The sequence below is a fragment of the Prionailurus bengalensis genome, chromosome C1 (assembly GCF_016509475.1).
Source record: "Prionailurus bengalensis isolate Pbe53 chromosome C1, Fcat_Pben_1.1_paternal_pri, whole genome shotgun sequence".
NCBI lineage: Eukaryota > Metazoa > Chordata > Mammalia > Carnivora > Felidae > Prionailurus > Prionailurus bengalensis.
Window position 1 is genome coordinate 92769965 of NC_057345.1, and position 13208 is coordinate 92783172.

The window sequence follows — 13208 nt, forward strand, 5'->3', positions numbered from 1 at the left end:
AAGAAGCAAAGAGATAACGCAAGACTGAGTTCTAGAGTTTAAGCTTCAGTGACTATAAAATGGTGAGAACCCCAAAATAGGAAGTTGGAAGAACACTGTGATGAGGGGGCAGTCAGGAAAACATGTTGACTTCGAAGTGCTAGTGAGGTATCTTCAAAACTTCTAGCAGACAGTAGACAGTATTTGCAGATCCTCACATACAGGTCTTGGAGATGTGAACTTCAACAACATCAGTAGAGGAACACGGCAGAAGCTATGGGAGTAGATAAAATCACTGAGAGATATCAAGAATGAGAAAAGGGCTGGTGTTGACCCTGGTAATACCTACCCTTGAGGAAGTGGTTTTTTTAGACATTTATGTCATCTTCAAAAATTTTGCCACAACAAAATGATAAGTGATAATCTTTTCCTTAATATATTTCATTTAATTGATATACTTTTTAAAAACCACTATTTTTAAAATAAACTTTGTATCACTACCATAACTAGAAAAGCAGTTTAAGTTGCCAGAAATTAAAAGTAACTACAAATAAAAATTCACCCAACCAAAAAAATGGACAAAAGATTTAAACAGACAATTCAGCAAAGAATATGAAAGAAAGGTTATAACCACATAAAAAGATGCTCAGAAACATCAGTCATTAATGAAATGCAAATTAAAAACACAGTGAGACAGCACCACTCATCCACTAGAATGGCTATAGTCAAAAAAGTCAAGTACTGACAAGGATGTAGAGAAATTGGAATCATCACTGATGGTGGGAATATAAAATGGTATAGCCACTTTGCAAAACCGTGGCAGTTTCTCAAAAAGTTAAACATATACTTAGCAAATGACCCAGCAATTCCACTCCTAGGCATCTAACCAAGAGAGATTAAAGCAGCTATACAAAAACTTAAGCACATATATTCATGGCAGTATAATTCCCAATAGCTAAAAACTGGATACAATCCAAATGCCCATCAACAAAATCAGACAACCAAGAATCACCACCAGCATGGAAAAAGCACCATACTCTGTAAGTGGAAGAACTACTCCTAAGAAAACCCTTAGTAGTGGAGATATGTACAAGATTTGAGGGAATATTATATCCATTAGGAAAAACAAAAACCAACAGTTCTTATAAGTAAAAAATTATAGTAATAAATTATTCAGCAATGTTTTATTAACAAAATGCACATAGCTGAACAGCTGAAGACTAAGCCAAGAAGGTCTCCTAGAATGCAATGCAAAAAGAGAGAGGTGAAAAGGATAAAAAAAAGTAGAATTGGGAGAAAGATCCAAGAGATATAATATTCATTTATTTGAAGTTCTATAAAGAGCTTGAAAGAAAATGATTAGAAGAAAGACAAAAGTCTTCAAACAGAAGTTGTATTATGATCTAGACATATCTGAGTAAAGAGAAAAACCCTAAGGCCTGAGAGAGAGAGAAGAAGGAATGATTAGCATCAAACTTAATTATCTGCAACACTGAATATTAACAATTGAGCAAGCATAACATAACTTATACACTTGTCAAATCATTATGTTATACACTGAAGCTAATATAACACTGTGTGTGTCAACTGTACCTTAATTAAAAAAAAAAAACCTGAGCAATATCTTCAAAGTTCTCTTGGAAAATGATTCAGAAGCTAAAAGCTGATACCTAGCCACACTAGCATTCAAATATGATCAAAGTAAACCCAGTTTGGGATATACTCCGTTTGTTACCCTTAAACTCTGGAGAGGCTTCTTGAGGATGCAGTTGCAGTAAAATGAAAAAAAAAATCCAAGAAAGAGGAAAACATGGGATAAAAGGAACTTGATGAGAAATGGAAGAGTATAGCATATAATTTAAAGGTAAGCAACTGTTTATAACATGGCCAGAAAACTTAATGCTAATATTAAGAATTCAATTCAGCTGTAAATCCTGGTCAACATGTGCCCATGGAGAGAGGCTGAGGTAACTGAATTTTAGCCCCAGGAACCCTGGCGCCAGGACGGGGAGGATGTTGGCTTCATTATCCTAGGTCACCTTCCGGGCTGTGAGCAAGAGAAAGCACATCCAGGTACCCTTGCCCTGGCACCTTCAGCAGTAAATGAAATAAAGCAATTTTTTCTTTTTTTGAGAGAGAGCACAGGCACACAGGGGAGGGGCAGAGGGAGAGAGAATCTTAAGCAGGCCCCATGACCGAAGATCATGACCTGAGCCAAAACCAAGAGTTGGACGTTTAACCAACTGAGCCACTCAGGCACCCCAAGATAAAACAAATTCTTAAAGATAAGCCTGAACATCATGTCCAAACCAAGGGTTGTAATGGCCTTTCTTATACTTTTAGAACACACAAAAACAAAAGGAAATTCTGATGGAGGAGTTCCTCATGGAGTCAGAGTGTTCCCTGAAAAGAAAATACACACATACACAAAAACAAATAATCCAATTTAAAAATGGGCAGAAGACATGAACAGACATTTCTCTAAAAAAGACATAACAGATGGCCAATAGACACATGAAAAGATGCTCAATATCACTGATCATCAGGGAAATGCAAATCAGAACTACAAGGAGATATCACCTCACACCTGTCAGAATGGCTAAAATCAACACAAGAAACAACAAGTGTTGGCGAGGATGTGGTGAAAAAGAAACCCTCTTGCACTGTTGGTAGGAATGCAAATTGGTGCAGCCACTGTGTACCATGGCCAGAACAAGAAGGAATGATTAGCCTCATAGAGGCTCCTCAAAAAAATTATATGGAGGTTCCTCAAAAAAATTAAAAATAGAACTATCTTATGATCCAGGAATCAGACTACCAGGTATTTACCCAAAGAATACACAAACACTAATTCAAAGGGACACATGTACCCCTGTGTTTATTGCAGCATTATTTACAATAGCCAAACTATGGAAGCAGCTCAAGTATCTATCAATAGAAAAATGGATAAGGAAGATGTAGTACTTTTTGCAATGGAATATTATTCATCCATTAAAAAGAATGAAATCTTGCCATCTGCAATGATGTGGATAGAGCTAGAGGCTATTATGCTAAGCAAAATAAGTCAGTCAGAGAAAGACAAATACCAGATGATTTCACTCATATGTAGAATTTAAGAAACAAAACAAAACAAAAAAAGAGATGAACCAAAAAACAGACTCTTAAATACAGAGAACAAACTAATGGTTGCCAGGGAAGGGGATGGATGAAATAGGTGATGGGGATTAAGGAGTGCTCATGTAGGGATAAGCACCAGGTGTTACAAGGAAGTGTTGAAACACTGTATTGTATACCTGAAACTAATATTACACTGTATGTTAACTAACTGAAATTTAAATAAAAGCTTAAAAAGGCAAAACAAAACAAAACAATAGAAACCAGCAAACCAAGAATTAGAGAATGAAGAAGATGAGATCCTTCTATAGTTACAATCACTTGTGTGATTTGAAATGTGACATTGGATGATCAATTAAAATTATTTTTAAAAAGCTTCTTTAAAAAGGGAGAAAACCCTCTATGAGTGAGTAGAGATTAGTCCCTTCTTCTTCAGGATCACCACTGTGCTGGATAAAGCTACTTAAAAGTGAATTTTGTCACCTTGTGAAGACAAGTTCTTCAGTACCCTAAGTGTCTTTCAAAGTATGATTTATTACCTCCAATAATGCTTAAATATAAGATGAAATTATCCAATAAGTTTTCAAATAAATTTATAAAGAAAATATAAATCATAGCTCAATGAAAGACAAGGAAATTCATAATATCCTGTTCCGTATCCATTCAGAGTACGAATCAGTCAATCATGCTCAGGATGAAATGAACAACTTACGTTCCCACATGCTATTTAAAATAACTTTAGTTTGTGGGGGAAAAAAGAATGAAATCTTGCCATTTGCAACAACATGGATAGAACCAGACACTATAATGCTAAGCAAAATAAGTCAGTCAGAGAAAGACAAATACCATATGATCTCACTCATATGTGGAATTTAAGAAACAAAACAAATGAGCAAAGAAAAAAGAGAGAGACAAACCAAGAATAGATTTTTAACTATAGAGAATAAACTGATGGTTACCAGAGGGGAGAAGGGTGGGGGGATGAGGATTAAAGAGTCACTTATGATGAAGATGAAATAAAACAATAAAAGAAAAGGAAGAAAAAGGAAGAAAACATAGCTAACACTTTAATGCACAATGCAGAAGACAAGTTATCCAGTGAGTTTGTGTTCAATAACCCAAACATCAAAGGAATGTATGGCTGTGAAGAAAGTTTTAATCTTTGACTCCCTGGACTACTCTGGCTCTAAGCTCCAGAAAAGCTTGTGGAAGCCCTAGGCTTACTGAAGAAATCATGTAACCATCACATGCTTCAAGTTTATAATTTATGGCTGCATTTGAGGAAAATAAAATGATTCACTTTGAAAATGAAGCCTTTTAGATTCCAAAAGAAGTGATATGTGTACTCTTTTTAGGGCACAAAAATGAGAAACTACTATTCTTTGGGACATTTTTCTGTTCTGTAAAGAAAAAATATCCTACCCTGCACTTAACTCTCTTGCATCCTTTCTGTTAAAAACAGTTTCTTTCAAGTTCCCTTCCTGGGAAGATTTCAGGAAACGTATTCTTCCCAATTTTAGTTTATGTGCTGCCGAAGCAAGCACCAGGAAGCATATTTTTAATCGATGTGCACTCGTTTGATCTTGGTGAATGGCTTGAATGCACGTCTCCTGACCAAGTTGATGGCTCTTAAAATTCAGAGGCAGGAAGTCCTAACTGCTGGTGTGATGTGGTGGTGTGTCATTTTTCTAACCAAACTTGGCACAGCCTCTATATTTTTTTTAAAAATTTCATTGTCAGATGCTTCATTTATTTGTTTACCCTTTAGCAATACCAGCCATTAGATGAAAGTATCTGACACAGATTCCTTGAACTGTAATGTAGAATAGTTCTGAATGATGGGATCAAAAGGCAAAAAATACTTCACCCACCATTTTTAATCTATTTCTTTTGCCACTCTAAATGTCTGCTCAAAGACAGGGATCTCGAACTGACCTGGATCCTTTTAGTTGAAAAGTCTCTTAAAAGCCACCTAGTCTGCTCCCCTCAATCCTACACCTGAGGAAACAAAACCTCAGGAAAGCTGAAGGGCTTTTTTGTCCACCCTCACACTATGGGGATGCAGAGATAGAGCCAGGACTCTGTTCATGCTAGCTCTTCACTCTGAGGCAGCCAGTGAAGGTAACTGGTTTCTTTGCTGGTCAACATTTTGATAAGATTTCTTTCTGACCTGATACACATCATATTTAGTTTCATTTTATTTTGAGTAAGAAGGATCTTATAACCCCCTTTTATGTGAATTACCATCTAGTTTCTTTAGAACTATGAAAGAGTGGTTTATATTAGCAGGGAAGACATTGCGGCAACGCAGAATTATTTTTTTGGTTTGTGGTAGTAATCACGAAGCAGACCATGGGGGTCTTTTCTTAGAATTCCTAATTTACACACACTTTTTGGAGCCAAAGTCAAATTGCTAAAATTGTGAAATCTGATATTTTAACCTAGTATTTTTATTACCAACTTTTCTTTAGCAGTATTCTTTTTGTCACTTAGTTACTGATTTTCCTGCGTTTGATATTTTAAGTGTTCTATGAGTGATATACACCTTTTTATGAAAGCTGAGTCTCATGAATTGAAGTAGCTGAGGTCCTTGATGTCTGTCATCCTTACCAAAGTACCTGACACAAAATTCACCAGAACCTAGAGCCACAGCTTTATGTAAATGTTCATGAGAGCCTGCCTAGGATGTGTTTGGAAATGGCAAGAATGGCAACAATGCTGGAGCAATTATAGCTCACTGTAATACAATGAGCAAAGGAGAGAGGGAGTGAGAAATGGAAGAAAACAAGAGACAAGGCCAGAGAGGTGTATGTAGTCAGGGAATATCATAAAATTATCTTGTTTGTCTTTTTACTGCCTGCCTCTGCTACTAAAACATAAGCTCCAAGAAATAAGGACTTTGTCTAGTTCATCACTACACCCCAAGCACATAGAACAGCTTCTGACATACAATGGGTAATCAATTAACACTTGTTGAATAAAGCTTAAAAATGACATAATATAAAGAAAACATATTCTGTGGATTTTATTTAATCATTCTATGGCCTACTTAAGAATATAAGTTCACCTAGAAGTTTTATAGTTTCAACTTAAGTTGGTCCCAAGTTTTAACTATTTACAAGACATGCTACAATGAATAATCTTGTAAAATTATAATTTTTGAATCACAATTGTTTGTAACATAGATTCCTAGAGAGAGAATTGCTGAATTAAAGGACATGTAGATTTTCTAAATTTTATACACCGCCAAATTATCTTCCAAAAAGGGAATGTCAAAAAACTAAGATTGTCAAAAAAGGGGGGGGTAGGAGAAGTAATGTCAAAAACTGATAGCTTTTCTTCTAAGATCAAGAACAAGACAAGGATGTCCACTCAAGCCACTTTTATTCAATATATTACTGGAAAGTCCGATCCATGGCAATCAGACAAGAAAAAGAAATAAAAGGCATACGTATTGGTAAGTTAGAAATTAAACTGTCAGATGACATGATACTATACATAGAAAATTCTAAAAGCTCCACCAAAAAACTATTACAAGTAATAAATGAATTCAGTAAAGTTGCACGATATAAAATTAACACCCAGAAATTGGTTGTTTTTCTATACACCAATAACAAAGTAACAGAAAGAGAAATTAAGAAAACAATTCCATTTACAACTGCACCAAAAAGAATAAAATACCTAGGAGTAAACTTACCTAAGGAGGTGAAAGACCTATACTCTGAACACTATAAAATAACGACAAAAGAAATTGAAGGCAACACAAATGAAAAGATATCCCATGGAATATTAATATTCTTGGAAAAATTAATATTGTTAAAACGTCCATACTACCCAAAGTAATCTACAGACTCATTGCAATCCCTACCAAAATAACAACAGTATTTTTCACAGAACTAGAACAAATAATTCTAAAATTTCTGTGGAACTACAAAGGACCCTGAATAGTCAAAGCAATCCCGAGAAAAAATAAAGCTGGTGGTGTCACAATACCAGATTTCAAGATATACTACAAAGCTGTAGTCATTAAAACACTATGGTACTGGCATAAAAAACAGACACATAGATCAATGGAACAAAACAGAGAGTCCAGAAATAAACACACACTTATGTGGTCAATCAATCTATGAAAAAGGGAGCAAGAATGTACAGTGGAGAAAAGACACTATCTTCAATAAATACCCCCTGGGAAAACCGGACAGCTACATGCAAAAGAATGAAAGTGGACCACTTTTTTACACTATACACAAAAACAAACTCAAAATGGGGTAAAGATCCAAATGTGAGACCTAAAACTATAAAACTCCTAGAACATAGGCAGCAATTTCTATGACATTACGATAGCCATATTTTTCTAGACTTATCTCCAGAGGCAAGGGAAACAAACCAAAAATAAACTATTGGGACTACACCAAAATAAAAAGCTTTTCGCACAGTGAAGGAAACCATCAACAAAACAAAAAGGCAACCTACTGAATGGGAGAAGATATTTGCAAATGATACAAAAAGGTGTTAACATCCAAAATATACATAGAACTAATACAACTCAATACCAGCAAACAAAAAGTATAATTAAAAAATGGGCAGAGGACCCAAATAGACATTTTTCCAAAGAAGACACAGAGATGGCCAACAGACACATGAAAAGGTGCTCAACATCATTAATCCTCAGGGAAATGCAAATCAAAACCACAATGAGATACCACCTTACACCTGCCAAAATGGATAGAAGCAAAAAAGACAGAAATAACAAGTGTTGGGATGGATGTAGAGAAAAAGGAACTTTTGTGCACTGTTGATGGAAATGTAAATTGGTGCAGATGCTATGGAAAACAGTATGGAATTTCCTCAAAAATTACAAATAGAACATACCATATGATCCAATAACTGAACTACTGGGTATTTGCCTTCCCTCAAATGAAAACACTCATTTGAAAAGATATACACCTCCCTATGTCTACTGCAGCATTATTTACAATAGCCATGATACAGAAACAATCCAAGTGTGCACTGACAGATGAATGGGTAAAGATGTGGTAGATATAGACAATCAACATTACTGTCATAAAAAAGGATGAGATCATGCCATCTGTGACAACATGGATGACCCTAGAGGGTATTATGCTAAGTGAAATAAGTCAGACAGGGAATGAATAATACCATTCGATTTCCACTTATAAGTGGAATCTAAGAAACCAAACAAACAAACAAAAAGCAGAATCAGACCTACAAATAGAGAGAACTGATGGTTGCCAGAGGGGACAGAGGTAGGAAGATGGACAAAATGGGTGAAGGAGAGTGAAAGATAAAGGCTTCTAGTGATGAAATAAATAAGTCACAGGAATAAAAGGTACAGCATAGGGAATATAGTCAATGGTACTGTAATAATAGCATTGTATGGTAATAGACGGTAGCTACACTTGTGGTGAGCATAGCATAACATATACAGAAGTTGAATCATATGTTGTACACCTGAAACTAATGTAACATTGTATGTCAACTATACTAAAATAAATAATTTTTTAAAAGGGGATGTCAGGGACACCTGGGTGGCTGAGTCGTTTAAGTGTCCGACTCTTGATTTCTGCTCAGGTCATAATCTCACAGTTTGTGAGATGGAGCCCCGTGTTGGGATCTACACTGTCATCAGCACAGAGTCTGCTTAGGATTCTCTCTCCCTCTCTCTCTGCCCTTCCCCTGGTCATCTGTGCTCTCTCTCTCAAAATAAATATTTTTTAAGGGGAATGTCAATTTATATTCTCATCAAAAATATTACAGTGTGCCTACTTCCCCACATTATGACAAATACTAAATACTATCAAACTTTTCAAATGTTTGCCAATCTCACTGATAAGGAAGGAAGGGAAAAAGAAAAGAAGGGAGAGAGAAAGGGCACCTGGGTGGCTCAGTCAGTTGAACAGTCAACACTGATTTCAGCTCAGGTAATATCCCAGAGTCATGGGATCAGGCCCCACGTTGGGATTCTCTCTCGAGACTCTCTTTCTCTCCCTCTGCCCCTCCTCCCTGCTCATACTCTCTCTAAAATTAAAAAATAAATCTTTAAAAAAAAAGAAGGGAAAAAGGAAGGAAAGAAATATTAAATTATATTTTTGTTTCAATTTGCATTATTAATGAAATTAAACACCAAGTTTGTTGGCTTAAATATTATTTCCCATATCTGAACCTAACAATCTGTGCTGGTAGAAATTGGATACAAATCACTAAGGCACACAAGAAGATTAAAAATTACTACTGACATTACATTAACTATTTAGAATCAAACTCAGACAAAAGAAACCAAAAAAACAGAAGACTTATTACATATAAAAGAAAAGGGAAAAAAAGTACAGGTCAAAAAACATTGCAAGTAAAAATTAACCTCTGCTATTGAGACCAGATGGCATGATAAAATAATTTATCATTTTAAATTATTAACATGCTGGTTGTCTCACTGAATTGGAAATAATTTTTTTTTACTTACCTATTGTTGCTGACCATGTAGGGAAACAAGCACTCTCATTTATGGCAGTAAATGAGACAATCTACTTAGATAATAGTACAATCTAACTACATAATAATTTTGCAGTATGTATTAAGATCCTTATTCAGGGGCGCCTGGGTGGCTCAGTCGGTTGAGTGTCCAACTTCAGCTCAGGTCACGATCTCACGGTTCGTAAGTTCAAGCCCCGCGTCAGGCTCTGGGCTGATGGCTCAGAGCCTGGAGCCTGCTTCCGATTCTGTGTCTCCCTCTCTCTCTGCCCCTCCCCCATTCATGCTCTGTCTCTCTCTGTCTCAAAAATAAACATTAAAAAAAAATTAAAAAAAAAAGATCCTTATTCATACCTTTTGACCCTGAAATTACTCACCTAGAATTTTATTCTAAGGAAGATGAAAATATAAGGGGAAAAAAATTGCACACATCATTTACATTGCAGGAAAGTTTGCTAAAATGATGCTTTGTTCTCATAAGAGGATAGCTAAGTCTTTATACCTTTAAGAAGTGATGGGGGTAGTTATAATTTATGTCTTTCTTTGATTCCTTATCTATATAATACTGACATTGATTTTAAAGAGGTGAAATACTCTCTTATCATCATATGGCATAACATCTATGCACTGCTAAGTGAAACAAAACACATTTCAACTAGATTTTTCCTCTACTTTATTTAATATTGGAAAACCTACTAGAAATCCAAAACATCTAGAAATGTGAATATAAATTGGCAAAATTACCATTATTTATCATTATAAAGTTCTCTAATTTTTGAATTTCATAATAAAACCTAGGATATCACAGCCAAATTTTAAAGTTCCTCCCTAAATTTTTCCATACTTTATAAATGTATGCTTGATATATTTATAATACTGAAAGAAAACAATACTATATAAGATTGAAAAATCTCTTCCATCTATTCACTTTCCTGAAATTTTTAGTCCTTCTCTACCAATTTCACTTATTCCTCTTCCATTCCCTTTGCAGGACAAGTCTTCCAAAGCAATTTACAATTTCTTATTGGAACGTTTGTTTAATGAAGCTCCAAGATGTATATATTTTGCTCCTTTGGAAAGCAAGACAACTTGTAGTATTCCTAAGATGTTATATTGTGTGTATAGCACGGAATTCAAACAGGCATTGAGGTTATTGGTAGACATATCAGAAAATAACTTCTTCTCCTTCAGAACCTTTTAAACACTTTTATATCAGAATCATTACATAGCATTTTCTACCAACTGGCTTCAAAGACTAATTTTTCCTCTTTTGCCAATAAAGACATTTTTTCCTACTACAGTTAAATTTATAGAAATTATTCCAATTATTGCATAAGTTTTTTGCCATACTTCATTTGCATTCCATCATTAATCACACCTGCTCACTCAATACATTTTAATTGTACATTAAAATCAATTTAAAGTCATATGCCAATTTCAAGAAAAAATGTAGGAACCATATGCTTTCCTATGCATGACATTTGCTAGTAAGTCACAAAACAACTGGAGGCTAAAATGAAGAAAGTTTTTGAAGTAGTACAAGGAAAGCTCACAGTGAAGGACAACAGTTTTATTTTTATAAAGCATATAAAAATGCAGAAATATGTTGTTTTTAAAAATAAGAGTTTGCTCATTTTCCCAAGGGTCAATGAGGTTCATTTCTCCAGGTGATTTGCTTATGTAAATCCTGAGAATTCAAATGAGAATCAGAATTTTGCTTTTTTTTTTTTAAACACAGGGCTTGAACTCTCGACCCTGAGATCAAGACCTGAGCTGAGATCAAGAGTCGGACATTTAACCCAGTGAGCCACACAGATGTCCCTAGAATCAGAATTTTGAAACTTAGAACTCTCTTGTTTTTTATACATGAGAAAACACAAGTTTAAAATGAAATGGAAAATGTAAACTACCTAAGGCAGTACTTAACACATGGTAAATAAGCAATAAATAGTTCTGTCACTCTTCTGCTTGCCTTGTCAATGGTCAAATGACTAGCCAATGGCTTATCTGTATGGTTTGTAACATTACTGGACAAGAGGTAGCCTAATTCAATATTTTATATCAAGTATGCCATTTCACAAAGTTGTGGGTAACCTTTTCAATTCACCTATTTTTAATTAAAGTCAGTATGTATGTATATGCCCTGTGGGCTCAGTCGGGACCACTGCCTGGGAGAGAGCCGCTCATATCATTGGGCCTTCTCAGACACTCCCAGCCATACTCTCATTCTAGTGTTTCAGAATCTCCCACATTCCTAGTTAAATCTGTAGAAATGGAAATCTTTTTTGCTCGTTTTCACCACCCTCCAACCCTATGGATATAAATTAGTGCAAAAACAGCTAACATCTGCTAAATGACAATTATGTGTCCTCGCTGTGCTAAAATAAAGCCTTACCCAATTTAATCCTAACAGCTACCCTATAAGGTGAGTTCTAGTCCTATTAGGAAAATTTACCCAAGTGGGGCCCAGAGAGTGAGATGCTGAAGTGTTGTGAGGTGAAGGTCACTGGACATATATAGCCAAGGAAGTAGGACGCCTGGATGTTGTATGGATCATATGCAGAAGTGGATGAGGAAGTCACTCAGGATGATATAAAGATCTGCAGTAGAGATGGAGACCACGAGCAGGTGGTAAGTCTTCAGTGACCAAGAGGTTTATACAGAAGTTCAGTGAGTAGCAAAGAATAAAATGGTTAGGTCAGAGGGTAGATGGCATGGACCTCAATGAAGCGGGTAATTAGAAAGGAGAAAGAGGAAGGACTTCAGCCCTGAGAGGGCTGCAAGGAGGCTCCTCAGAGGAGAGCTGCTTCAGTAAGAAGCAAGGCTCTACGAAGAGGTTTAAGTGCTGAGAAAGGTTGTTAACCACAGAATAAAAGTTCCAGAGGTGACAGAGGGTTCAGGGAGAAGGAAAGCTTTCTTCCTGCTACTTTACTATTCTTCCTTAAAGAATAAGAGCACTGATATAGATCAAAAACAATTAGGCCCAGTGCTAAAACAGGGGAGTTTTGCTGGGAGGAGTAAAAGCATTATAACTCCAACAAATGCACATTTCTTTCTGCTTGGTAAACTCCAAACCGGTTTTCTAGGCCCTGTCCCCCACCCTTCCCCTTAGAAGGTCCTGTAGGAAACAGGGTGGAGTCCAGAGGAAAAGAGACAGGGCTGTGGCAGCTTAAATCTGCCTATAATCTAGGTAAGTATTTCTTATCCTGAAATCCATAAACTCCTACAGGTCTGAGTATCTTTTGTGAGAATTTCCTAATTTTGTGTTTTCCTTTTAAAGATAATCTGAAGGCAAATAGCATAAGCAACCAGACAGCCACCTTATAACTAAGGCCTAATATTTATTTCATTGCCCCTGTGTAATCCAGTAATCAAGCATCAAAATGATACCACTTTGTTGAAGGCTAATGAAAAACAAAAAACAAAAAACAGAGGTTCACCTCATAGGCAATAATGTATTTTTTGTTAAGTAAAATCCAGTGACATCAGAGCCCACATATATATAACAGTTTTCACAGTATTCATACAAAAAAAGAGAGTGGGGGAGAACTGGGCCAACACGTGATAATTTCAGAATGTTTAACTCACACAAATGTACCTATCAGTAGAATATTCATAAGAAAATG